We start from the raw sequence: 12962 nt of genomic DNA, 5'->3' as shown, positions 1-12962 counted from the left end.
AAAAAATAGAAAAAAAATTAACCAGGCATGGTGGTGCATCCTTGAAGTCCCAGCTACTCAGGAGGCTGGGGTGGGAGGATTGCTTGAGCCCAGGAGGTTGAGGCTGGAGTGAGCCATGATTGTGCCACTGCACTCCAGCTTAGGTGACAGAGCGACACCCTGTCTCTAAAAAAAGACTCTCTTCAGATCTCCTGCTTTAGGATTGGATAGATATCCTGGGAAACGTTTCACTATGAAACAAGTAGATGCTGGGTATCCCACAGCAAATATGGCTCTGAACGCACAGAAAATTTCACAAGAAATTAAAGAAGGTTTCCAGGGATTGAAATGAAATAGGAGCTGATGCCAGAGTGGTGAGTACAACCATGAGCCAAAGCTGCCCTGGGGTGCGTGCTGGCGTCCGTATTCTGGACTTGGGTTTTGACGGCTTGACCGGGAATAGCAGACCAAGTTTTCCATACATCCATGGTGAAGCACTGGAACTGAGAGTCCTCACATCAGTGAGGACCCCATAAGAGCTATGCGCATAATATGAAGCTGAGCTAGGGGAAGAAAAAATCCTTCCTCAAGCAAAGGAGCCCAAAACACAGGCAAACATGTTTGTCTTGGCCAAGACGGTGAGTAGAGGAGGTCTCCTCTGAGAATGTGTAATTAAGCCCTTTCCTTACGTGAGTGTGGGGTTGAATTTACTCTCTGATTGCTCCAGGAAAGCCCAGGGTAAGTGACTAGATTGAAGAGGCACCATGCTGATAGCAGTCCGGGCACCTAAGAGCAACCAACACAAATCCTGTTGTAGAGGAAATCATTCCTATCCCAGGCTCTTCAGGAATCTCAAATATAAAAGCCAGTCACATATGAGCTCACAATTAAAAATCATAAAAGACATGAGGACAAAAGTCACCTTCCTCAAGAGTCAATAAGATTAATATACAATAAAGTCTCAAGAACATTTAGCATTAGAGTTATCAGATACAGACTATAAAATAACTGCATTAAAAATATTTAAATAGGCCAGGTGTGGTGGCTTACTCTTGTAATCCCACCACTCTGGGAGGCCAAGGCAGGCAGATTGCTTGAGTCCAGGAGTTCGAGACCAGCCTGGGCAACATGGCAAAACTTTGTCTCTACCAAAAAAAAAAAAGGCAAAAATTTGCCAGGCATAGTGGTGGGCACCAGTAGACCCAGCTACTTGGGTAGAAGGATAGCTTGGGCCTGGGAGGTCAAGGCTGCAGTGACCTTTGATTGTATCCCTGCACTCCAGACTGGGCAACAGAGAGAGAGGCTGTCTCAAAACAAAACAAATACATCAATATAAATAAACAAATAAAACATTTAATGAAATAAAATGTATAATAAAAAATTTAGAGGCTCCCAAAATAACCACTGTGGTATTTGTGGTATAGTGGTTAGCATAGCTTCCTTCCAAAATAATCATATAACTTTAAAAAAAAGTAGAACTTCTAAACGTGAAATGTAAAATGATTAAAATTCAGAATTCAGAATTCAATGTGGTTTAAAGAGTTGAATGAACACAACTGAAAAGAGAATTGACTAGGTATGATGACACATGCCTGTAATCCCAGCACTTTGGGAAGCGGATTGCTTGAGCTCAGGAGTTCAAGACTAGCCTGAGCAACATGGCAAAACTCCATCTCTACAAAAAAATTAGCCAGGCATGAAGGTGCATGCCTGTAGTCCCAGCTACTTGGGAGGCTGAAGTACAAGGATCACTTGACCCCGGGAGGTTGAGGCCTCAGTGGGCTGAGATCACACCACTGCACTCCAGCCTGGGTGACAAAAAAAGAGAATTAACGAACTGAAAGGGATTACCCAGAATGTAGCACAAAGAGATGAGGAAAGAATGATTTGGTCTAATATACACCTCATCAAAGTTCCAAAACAAGAAAGTGTACAGAACACAGAAGAGAAAATATTAAAAGAAGTGATGGCTAAAAATTTTTTTAAAATAGTGGAAGATGTAAATCTTCAGATTTAGATACCACAACAAATCTAAAGCAGGAGCCATAAAGAGACCATTGTATTAGCCTGTTCTTGCATTGCTATAAAGAATTACCTGAGACTGGGTAATTTATGAAGAAAATAGGTTTAATTGGCTCATGGTTTTGCAGGTTGTATAGGAAGCATGGCTGGAAGGCCTCAGGAAACTTACAGTCATGGCAGAAGGTAAAGGAGAAGCAGGCACATCTTCACATGGCCAGAGAAGGAGGAAGAGGGAGAGAAGGGGCAGGTGCTACACACCAGTTCTCATGAGAACTCACTCACCATCACGGGAACAACAAGAGGGAAATACGCTCCCCGTGATCCAATACCTCCCACCAGGCCCCTCCTCCAACACTGGGGATTATAATTTGACATGAGATTTGGTCAGGGACACAAATCCAAGCCATATCCACCATCCAAGATACGTCATAGTAAAATCACAGAACACCAAAGGTAAAGGAAAAAAAAGTCTTCAAAGTGGCCAGTGAGAAATGACAGATCACCTGCAAAACAATGCCAATTAAACCATCACCAGAAATCTTCAGCAACAACTATAAAATTCAGAAAATTATAGAATAATAACTTTAAAACACCAAGAGACTCTCATTTTTACTAATGTGTTAGCACTAAGTGAGTCTAAGAGCTTTAAATATAATTTTATAAAGATGGACATGAGAAGATAGCCCAACAAGAACTAAATTGGAATTTTTTTTTTTACTGGTTCATCAAGATGGGGGCTTAGATTTAAAAATAAATATAAACATAATAGGATGTGCTATTTCTTACCCACCCTCCCCCACAATAAAAAAAATTTAGAGAAAATATACCCAGCTAAACTATCATTCCATCCAAGATATAACATTAACCAATGACAAAGTCAAGAAATCCTGAAAACCTATGACCAAGAGGCCCTCACTAAGGAACTATCCAAAGAATATACTTCAGGAGAGAGGAGATGGCCTAGAAGGAAAGTCCAAGATTCAAAAAAAAATGGGAACTAAGTAAAGCAATAATCACATCAGAAGATCTAAAGCAAGTGTTGACAAACTGTGGACCAAATCCAGTCCATTGCCTATTTTTGTAAATAAAACTTTCTTGAAACACAACCACTCTTATTTGCTTATGTTTTTATGGCTGTTTCTATAGTACAACAGTAGATTTGAGTAACTGTGACATAGACCCTTGTGGCCATAAAATCTGTCCCCACACAGTATGTAAGACAGAGGATAAGTTATTTGAAGTATTCTAAGGTCTATGATTGTTCAGAGAAAGAAATATTCTATTTAACTTTGGTCTTTAAGTTACTTAAGCATATCAAAATGTTAAGGGTACTGACTAAAAGAGTAGAATAGGTCAGGCGTGGTGGCTCACATCTGTAATCCCAGCACTTTGGGAGGCCAAGGTGGGCAGATCACTTGAGGCCAGGAGTTCGAGACCAGCCTGGCCAACATGGTGAAGCCATATTTCTACTAAAAATATAAAAAAATTAGTCTGCAAACCTGTAATCCCAGCTACTTGGGAGGCTGAGGCAGGAGAATCTCTTGAACTGGGGAGCTGGAGGTTGCGGTGAGCTGAGATCACACCACTGCACTCCAGCCTGGGCAACAGAGCAAGACTCTGTCTCAAAAAAATGAATGAATAAATAAAATAAAAGAATAGGATAGAGTGAAAACTTCCAAAACAATAGAGAGGACAATGAAACAAATACAATCAATCCAAAAGAAAACTGAAAAAGAAAATCCATAAAGCACAGAAAAGGCAGATCAAATAGAAAGTAGAAACTATAATGCAAGAAAGAAGATTAAATATATCAGGAAATGTAATGGAGTGACTAATATTTTCCAGTAAATAGAGAATGTCAGATTGAGTTTAAAAATACACACACACACACACACACTTATATAAATACACATACACACACACACACATATATATACACACTAGTATACAAATCAGAGTTTGAAAGACAAAAAAAAAATCTGGCGTAGTTTCTTGATATCAGAGAAAATAAAATTTAAAGCAAGCAAGTATTATTATGAATAAAGAGGATTGCTATCATGATCAAAGGTTTACCTTGCCAGGAAGGTAATTTTATATTTGTTCATGATTAGTAGCACAATCTCATTTATAAGATAAAAATTACAGAACTACATGAGAAATTGTCAAATCCATCAACAGAATGAAATAGAAAAACACACCTTTCCTAGGAATAAATAAAGTAAGCAGTAAATTACAGAACGGTTGAACTGCACAATTAATAAGCTTGACCTTATGAATATGTGTATGTGCATCCCTGCCTCAAACAATTAGGGGAATTATATTCCTCTCAACCACTCATGAAACATTTATTAAAAATGACTGCACTGTAAGTCAGAAAGTTCTTTAAATTTTTATAGGACTGACATCTAATAGACCACATTCACCAAAATTTAATGGTTAGAAATCAGCAATAAAAAGGTAACTAAAACCCATGCATTTAGACATTTCAAAAACATTCTTTAAAAAGATCTTTTTATTCTCAAAATCACACGCACACTGTAATTTGTGGGTCAAAGAGGAAATTAGCATGGGAATGTTTCACTACTGAAGACTGAACCATAATAAAATCTTATACATTGTAAGTGTTAGTATGCACTAAAGCAATACTCATAGGGAAATGTAGAATCCTAACTGCTTATATCAAAAAGATAAAGAGTAAAAATTAATGATCAAATCATGTAATGTAAGAAGTTAGTGACAGAACACAGAATAAACTTGAGGAAAGTAGCAGGAAGAAAATAACAAAGATAGAAATGGTGGCTCATGCCTGTAATCTTAGCATTTTGGGAGGCCGAGGTGGGCGAATCACGAGGTCAGGAGATCGAGACCATCTTGGCTAACACAGTGAAATCCCATCTCTACTAAAAATACAAAAAAATTAGCCGGTGTGGTGGCGGGCGCCTGTAGTTCCAGCTACTCGGGAGGCTGAGGCAGGAGAATGGTGTGAACCCAGGAGGTGGAGCTTGCAGTGAGCCAAGATCATGCCATTGCACTCCAGCCTGGGTGCAGAGTGAGACTCCCTCTCAAAAAAAAAAAAATAAATAAATAAAAATACAGTAGAAAGAATTGTCAAAGCCAAAAATAACTTGTTGGGAAAGACACAGAAAGAAAAATGCTGCATGATTTCACTTGCATGTGAAATCAAAAAAAAAAAAAAACGACGCTTGAATATATAGAAATAGAGAATAGAACAGTGGTTACCAGGACTGGGGGAGTGGGGAGATGGGGAGATGGAAGTCAAAATGTGCAAAGTTACAGTTATACAGAATGAATAAGTGTGGAGAGCCGATATATAACATTAAAACTATAGTTAATAGTATTGCACTGTACACTGAAAATTTGCTAAGAAAGTAGATTTTAGGTACTTTCACCATGAAAAATAGCTAACTACGTGGGATGACAAATATTTTAATTTGTCTGTAATAATCATTTTACTATGTACATGTATATCGAAGCATTTTGTACACCAGAAATATGTACAATAAAAATAAATAAATATTCCATTGAGAGCATTTTTTAAAAAGTGGGGGAAAGGCATAATACCATGATTTTAAAAGGCATAACTCAAAGCAAACAGGCTGAGCACAGTGGCTCATGCCTTTAATTCCAACACTTTAGGAGACCAAAGTGGGAGGATTGCTTGAGGCCAGGAGTTCAAGACGAGCCTGGGCAACATAGCAAAACCCCGTCTCTACAAAAAAAATATTTTTTTGAGATGGAGTCTCGTTCTGTCACCCAGGCTGGAGTGTGGTGGTGTGATCTCGGCTCACTGCAACCTCTGCCTCCCGAGTCCAAGTAAATTTCCTGCCTCGGCCTCCTGAGTAGATGGGATTACAAGTGCCTGCCACCAAGCCCAGCTAATTTTTGTGTTTTTGGTAGAAATGGGATTTCACCATGTTGGCCAGGCTGGTCTCAAACTCCTGACCTCAAGTGAACAGCCCGCCTTGGCCTCCCAAAGTGCTGGGAGTAGAGGTGTGAGCCACCGCGCCCAGCCCTCTACAAAAATTTTAAAAATTAGTCAGGTGTGGTGGCACATGCCTGTAGTCCCAGCTACTCAGGAGGCTGAGGAGAGAGGATTGCTTGAGCCCACAGCTCAAGTCTTCAGTGAGCCATGATTGCACCATTCTACTCCAGCCTGGGAGACAGAGTGAGACCTTGTCTCTTAAAAAATATTTTTAATTAAAACAAATTTTAAAAGAGAACAGATTAAATAAAGATAAGAGAGATGATGTACATCATAAGAAAACCAGAAACATCCTAGTATCTAAAAATAGAAGAAGAAATGGACATTGCCTTGGGGGGAAAAGTTTATCCAGGTTACTCAAGAAGAAAGAGGAGACTCGAATGCTTCTGAAATAACTAAATAGATTGAATTTGTACTTTATCCAATAACAAAGAACAAACTCATAGAAATGCCCCCAAAATAAGTAGACTTTTGGTTTTGTAAGTTTCTTTCTTTTATCCCTATTCATCGCTTACATTAAAGTTATTCATAGCCTATAAAGCTAAGATCTGCAGCTACCAAATCTGATGACTGCTTGGAGATTCAGGCAAAACTGCCTAGCCAGATACTCCAAACATCAAGAGAATCAGTCATTCAACCTCATAAACAGCATGTAAGTTCCCTTAAACATTGATGTTTAAGGAACTTCAAACCAACACTTTGGGAAAGTTGAGTTTCACATTAAAGACACAAAGAGTCAATGAGATGTTAAGCAACCCAGATAAGAAATTAAGATCTTCCATCCCCTGAGTTTTCCCAGGAAACCCAAGGTGAATCTAAAGAGTCGCCAAAATCTTTCTGGAGCAGATATTCAAAGCATCCCCGGCTGTAGTTCTGTAGTTCTCTGAGCTACAGGTTTCAACCCTTACTTGGGCTAAAATTCCCCCTTTAATGTCTCCCAGGGCTCTCATGGCGAACCCTCAATTCCCAACTCGCTCCCCCCTCAAAAAGCTGCTTGCTTTTTGCCTTGGAAACCTGGAAAAAGTGAAGAGCAGGTGGTTTTAGAGTGTCAGAACTGAAAACGAATGTCTAGCCTTGTAGGGAAGAGGGAGCCGGTAGGCACAGGAGACTGAGATCTCAAGATGGCTCTTCTAGCACACGTCGAAGGAAAGGAGCTATGCCCAGTATCCAAGGGCACTTCTAAGATGCCACTTAATCCTGTTATGCCTAGCACTTATGGGCAGTGGACAAGATAGAAGGACAGGAACGCAATACAGCCGTGATCTTTTCCTACCCAGCCCCACCCTGTGACCCCACCCTGTCCACATTTACCACAGGCTTATCATCGTCACTTGCTTCTGCAGTCAATGCAATTAAACTTCCATGTGCAATCCACTGGAAACTTGAAATGTGGCTTGTAGATGACCCAGCTTCTTCTGCTATGATGGTGCCTGTTGAAGCCAGTATTGCACTCTATAACAACCAGTGGGGAACTACGGAAAAGGCAAGGCTTGGAAGGACGAGGGACCTGAGCTTATATCCTGCATCGGGCGGGGGGGGTCTCACATCTCACCATTTAGGATGTGTCTTAGTGAAACTTAATTTTAATGCACCATTACAGATGCTTTCATTGCAAACCCCAATCCCTGCAGATTTGCTATTGGCCCTGGATTCACGGCATTGCCTTGTTTCTTGGCTAAGATAGCCCTAGGCATGACATGAAGTTCCTGTGACCCTGGAAGCCTCTGTTGCAAGGTATCATTGCCTCTACAGACCTGGTACCTCTGTATCAGGTATTACTGTCACTAGCAGGCATGGCCAAAGAGCATCTTGCCTCATACCTGTGCTCTCTTCCTCTGCCATTCTGGGGCTCCCACACTGCTGCTGAAGTACAGGATGCCTTAGGACCCATTAAGCACTTAGCCTCGAAATGCTGTGCAAACTTTAAACAATGGAAGACAGATGTCAATAGATCAATTTTTTCATCGCTTTCCCTCTTGGCAACATGGCCTCTCTGAAGACAACCCAAGAAACTGAGACCTCACCATGAACATTGTGCAAAGTCAGCAACACATTTCCTTATATTTGCCCTCCCTCCTTTGGGGCTTACTCCTGCTACTCTGGGATGGCACTCCCCAATAAAGTGTTGAGCTTTAAGGCCTGAAGCTTAAGACACTATTCTTTAAAAGTGAATTTTGGCTGGGAGCAGTGGTTCACACCTGTAATTCCAGTGCTTTGGGAGGTCAAGGCAGGAGGATCACTTGAGGCCAGGAGTTTGAGACCAGCCTGGGCAACATAGTGAGACACCATCTCTAAAAAAGTATAGAAAAATTATTTGAGAAGGGTGATACACGCCTGTAGTCCCAGCTACTCAGGAGGCTGGAGCAGGAGGACCCCTTGAGACCAGGAGTTGGAGGATGCAGTGAGATAGAATCACACCACTGCACTCCATCCTGAGTGACAGAACGAGACCCTAAAAAAAAGATGGGTTTTATTTTTGTCACTTTGTGCTGCCACCTTTAGAAACTGCCCTCCTAGTTTTATGGGCCATGAGCCCAAACTAACGCTGACCACTCACCCAGTACTCCAGCCCACCCCTTCCCTGGTCCCACCCTCACATTAAATCCATTAGAGAACTAAGCAATAGATTATGTACAAAACAAAGACTCAGCTTCAACTTTTGCAAGAGAGCTTTCTACTTGAGCATTTCACAAATATACTTTTGTCCTGTAGCCAGAAAGGGAACACTGAAGAATCTGTTTTCAAGCAAATTCTGGTTCAACAAAATATGAGCTAAGGGGGAAGGAGGGGCGCCACTCTTCAAGCAGATTGTCATCACAAATTAAAGCATTTTAACACTCAAATATAATAGTTTATTTTCTGACAGCTGGGTGGTTTCCTTAGATTTTTATTGACAAGAAAAAAAAGTAATTGTATAAAATCAGGATGTTTGAAAGTAATTTCTCTAATCACACACAAGGGTGATATAAAACGGAGATATAACAGAAAATTAAAAATTTTGCTAGTTGACTAGGTATTATGTCACATCTCACAGTCCTGAATCGCTAGATTTCAAAAGAAGAAAAGCAAATGAAGTTACTATTTTTTTTTGGAAGACAGAGTCTTGCTCTGTCACCTAGGCTGGAGTGCAGTGCTGTGATCTTAGCTCACTGCAGCCTCAACCTCTGAGGCTCAAGTGATCCTCCCACCTCAGTCCCTCAAGTAGCTGGGATTACAGGCGTGAGCCACCACACCCTACCAATTTTTGTATTTTTAGTAGAGATGCGGTTTCACCATGTTACCCAGGCTGGTCTCGAACTCCTGACATCAAGTGAACCTCCCGGCTCAGCCTCCCAGAGTGCTGGGATTGCAGGAGTGAGCCACGGTGCCCGGCCTAAAATAAAATATTTTTACATGAAATATTTTCTTTAATGATTAGAATTTTAATTAATAGACAGAAAAACACAGGAGGATATTATATAGCCCTAGTGGCCATTCTCTTCTCTATCAAATGCTACCACCTCATGATTAGGAACAGAGAGGTCTTGAGATGTCTGTTGGTTCTTTAATAAACCACGAGACATGAGTTTTTCTTTTTATTTTCTTTCTTTCTTTTTTTTTTTTTTGAAGTGGAATCTCACTCTGTTGCCCAGACTACAGTGCAGTGGCCCCATCGTAGCTCACTGCAGCCTCCAACTCCTGGGCTCAAGGGATCCTCCCAGCTCAGCCACCTGAGTAGCTGGGACTAGAGGCATGCCGGCCACCACGCCTGGCTAATGTTTGTATTTTTTGTAGAGACAGACAGGGCCTTGCTGTTTTGCCCAGGCTGGTCTCAAACTCCTGGGCTGAAGTGATCTAATTACCTTGGGGTTTCACTGTGTTGCCCAGGCTGGATATGAGTTTTTCTATGGGAGCATTTAAGTCTTTTTCATAAACTCATTCTCCTTTTTCAATGATGCTAAATATACAGCACAAATATCAATACTAACGTGAAATTTGAAAGGAGACGTGTGCTTTATACAAGCAAATGTAGTCACTCATTGCTATTTATCCAACTTTTCAAACAGACAAAGATAAGCATGGAAGATTACAACTAAACAAGTGTGCTAAGTGTGGTGCCTCATGTGAGATTCTGAGTAGGTGGAAGATAGGTAGATATCCTGCGTTCATTCAAAGGGACAAACAAAAACATTTATTGAACATGGCTGTCTCCCAGACACTGGACTTACCATTCTGTATACATTATTTCCTCTGACTCTGTAATAGTTATGGTAACATTAGCTGCTGTAACAAATAAACCCCCCAAATCTCTGTGGATCATCACCCTCTCCTCTAATTATCTATTGTAGATGTTCCTGGTCAATGCATATATTTCTTCCACACAGTGAACCCAGGACTTGCTTTTTTTTTTCATCTGTGGGCTCCACCTCTATCTCCCAGGATCGTGGAGTCTTCTTCAGTTTGCTCCCAGATGGTAGGCAACAGAAGAAGACATGGAGGAGGCATCCAGTCATCTAACTGTGTTGGCTCATATGTACACAGATCACGCCTGTCCATGTGGTAAGCCTAATTCCAGCCTCATCTGGATACAAGATGAGAACCAGCAAATGCATCACCTGGTTAGATGTCACCCAGAAACAACTATACATTACATAAGGGGAAGTGCATGTTTTAGGGAAAAACTAGCCATCTCTGTAACAAATGCTCTCTCTTTCTCTCTCTTCCTCCCTCCTTTTCTCTCTCTCTCCCTCTCCTTTTCTGTCTCTCTCCCTCTCTCCCTCCCTCTCTTCCAGTATCTCTCTCCCTCCTCCCTCTTCTTCTCTTTCTCTCTCTCTCTTTCCCTCTCCCTCCCTCCTTCTCTCTCTCAAACACATATACCCACAGCTGTGCACACACAAACAAACGCTATGAAGTTGGTGTATTTTCTTTTCCATTTTACTAATGACAAAATGCACCAAGAGAAGTCTTATATATTTTCTGAGGTCTCAGAGTAAATGGGTTGTGATAATAATCCCAGTCTGGGAGACTCTAAAATCCCGAATCTTTCTAATATATCATGTGATATATAACAAGAATTTGTACAGCTCCTTTGATAGAAAAGTGCTTAGGGCTTATTGGGAGCTGGCGTGTGAAGTGACATGTCCTCCCTCAGTTCATATAAATAATGTATTTCTTACCATCTTACCAATCAATTTGGATTGAATTAGTGTGTACCCCAAAGGGCTTGAACAAATGACATATTTATTTATTTGCTTATGAGGTTTTTTCAGATTCATTTTAGAGAACAGCAAAATATTTACATGACATTTATTTATTCACTTATGAGGTTTTTCTCAGGTTCATTTTAGAGAACAGCAAAATATTTTTATAGCATAATTTTTAACATGGCAAAAATTATTTTACAAGATAGATTGGTTTGGTTGTAATTTGAATGGAGTACTTATATTCATAATGTTTTAAACAACTTTGATTTGGTTTATAGTTCACTAAAAATAAAAGAGATACTTGGAACTGGTTCTGCCTGGGTTCAGGAAATTAATGTGGTTAGTTCTGGTTTATCGGTCAGTGGCGTTCTGGGTCCTGGTAAAAGCAGAGTCTTATTTCAAGCAAAATGGATTGTTACTTGTTTTTTAAAATATCTTTCACTGTAAAGTTGTTTCCTTGCACTTTGAGGGAGTAAATCTTTGGTAAGATGAATAGCCCTGGGCCAGGTGTGGTGGCTCATGCCTGTAATCCCAGCACTTTGGGAGACCAAGGCAGGAGAATCACTTGAGGCCAGGAGCTCGAAACAAGACTGGGCAAGATAGTGAGACCCTGTCTTACAAAAAAATAAAAAATAAAAAAATTAGCTACGCATGGTGGTGCTCGCCTATAGATGTGGCTATTTGAGAGGCTGAGGCAGGAGGATGGCTTGAGCCCGGGAATTCAAGGCTGCAGTGAGCTATGATGGTGCCAGTGCACTCCAGCCTGGGTGACAGAGCAAGACCCTGTCTCAAAAAAAAGACTGATGTTTCTGAGTTGAGGTTTCTAGACAGCCTCACCTAGAAAGTAAGCATGAACATCTTCTAGCTATTTGGATCAGCATAATGATCCAATCCAAAACTGAGTGACACAAAACAGCCATTGCATTGTGCTCATGGAGTCTGTAGGCCTGAAATCTAAGAAGGACACTGGAGAACAGGTTGTCTCTGCTCTACAATGTTTGGGGCCTCAGCTAGAAAGCCTCAAAGGCTGTGAGTGACATGACAGCTGGAGGCTGAAACCATTTGAAGAAATCTGGGGGTTGATACTGATGAGGACCTCAGATGAATCTGTTGGCTGGGATATCACCATGTGACCTCCCCACGTGGCCTGGGTTTTCTCATTGCATGGTGGCTGCATTCCAAGAGCAAATATCTCAAGAGGACAAAGCAGAAGTGAAGGACATTTTAATGACCTACTTGAGAAATCATATGGCATCATTTCCATCATCCTCTGTTGGTGAAGGTGTTACAGGAAACGGCTCCCAATTCCAGTCCCAAGACCCCAAGTGAGGGTTCTTGGATCTCGCACAAGAAAGAATTCAGGGTGAGTCCACAGTGCAAAGCAAAAACAAGTTTATTAAGAAAGTAGAAGAATAAAAGAATGGCGGCCAGGCGCAGTGGCTCATGCCTGTAATCCCAGCACTTTGGGAGGCCGAGGCGGGTGGATCGCCTGAGGTCAGGAGTTCAAGATCAGCCTGGCCAACATGGTAAAACCCCATCTCTACTAAAAATACAAAAAAAATTAGCTTGGCATGGCGGCAGGTGCCTGTAGTCCCAGCTACCCGGGAGGCTGAGGCAGGAGAATGGCTTGAACCCGGAAGGCGGAGCTTGCAGTGAGCTGAGGTTGTGCCACTGCACTCCAGCCTGGGTGACACAGCAAGACTCCTTTTCAACCTGAGGTCTGCAGGTTGCCCATTGTTATGGTTATTTCTTGATGATATGCTAAACAACGGGTG

This window comes from Macaca nemestrina, chromosome 4, assembly GCF_043159975.1.
Source record: "Macaca nemestrina isolate mMacNem1 chromosome 4, mMacNem.hap1, whole genome shotgun sequence".
NCBI lineage: Eukaryota > Metazoa > Chordata > Mammalia > Primates > Cercopithecidae > Macaca > Macaca nemestrina.
Note: the sequence above shows the minus strand (reverse complement) of the source record.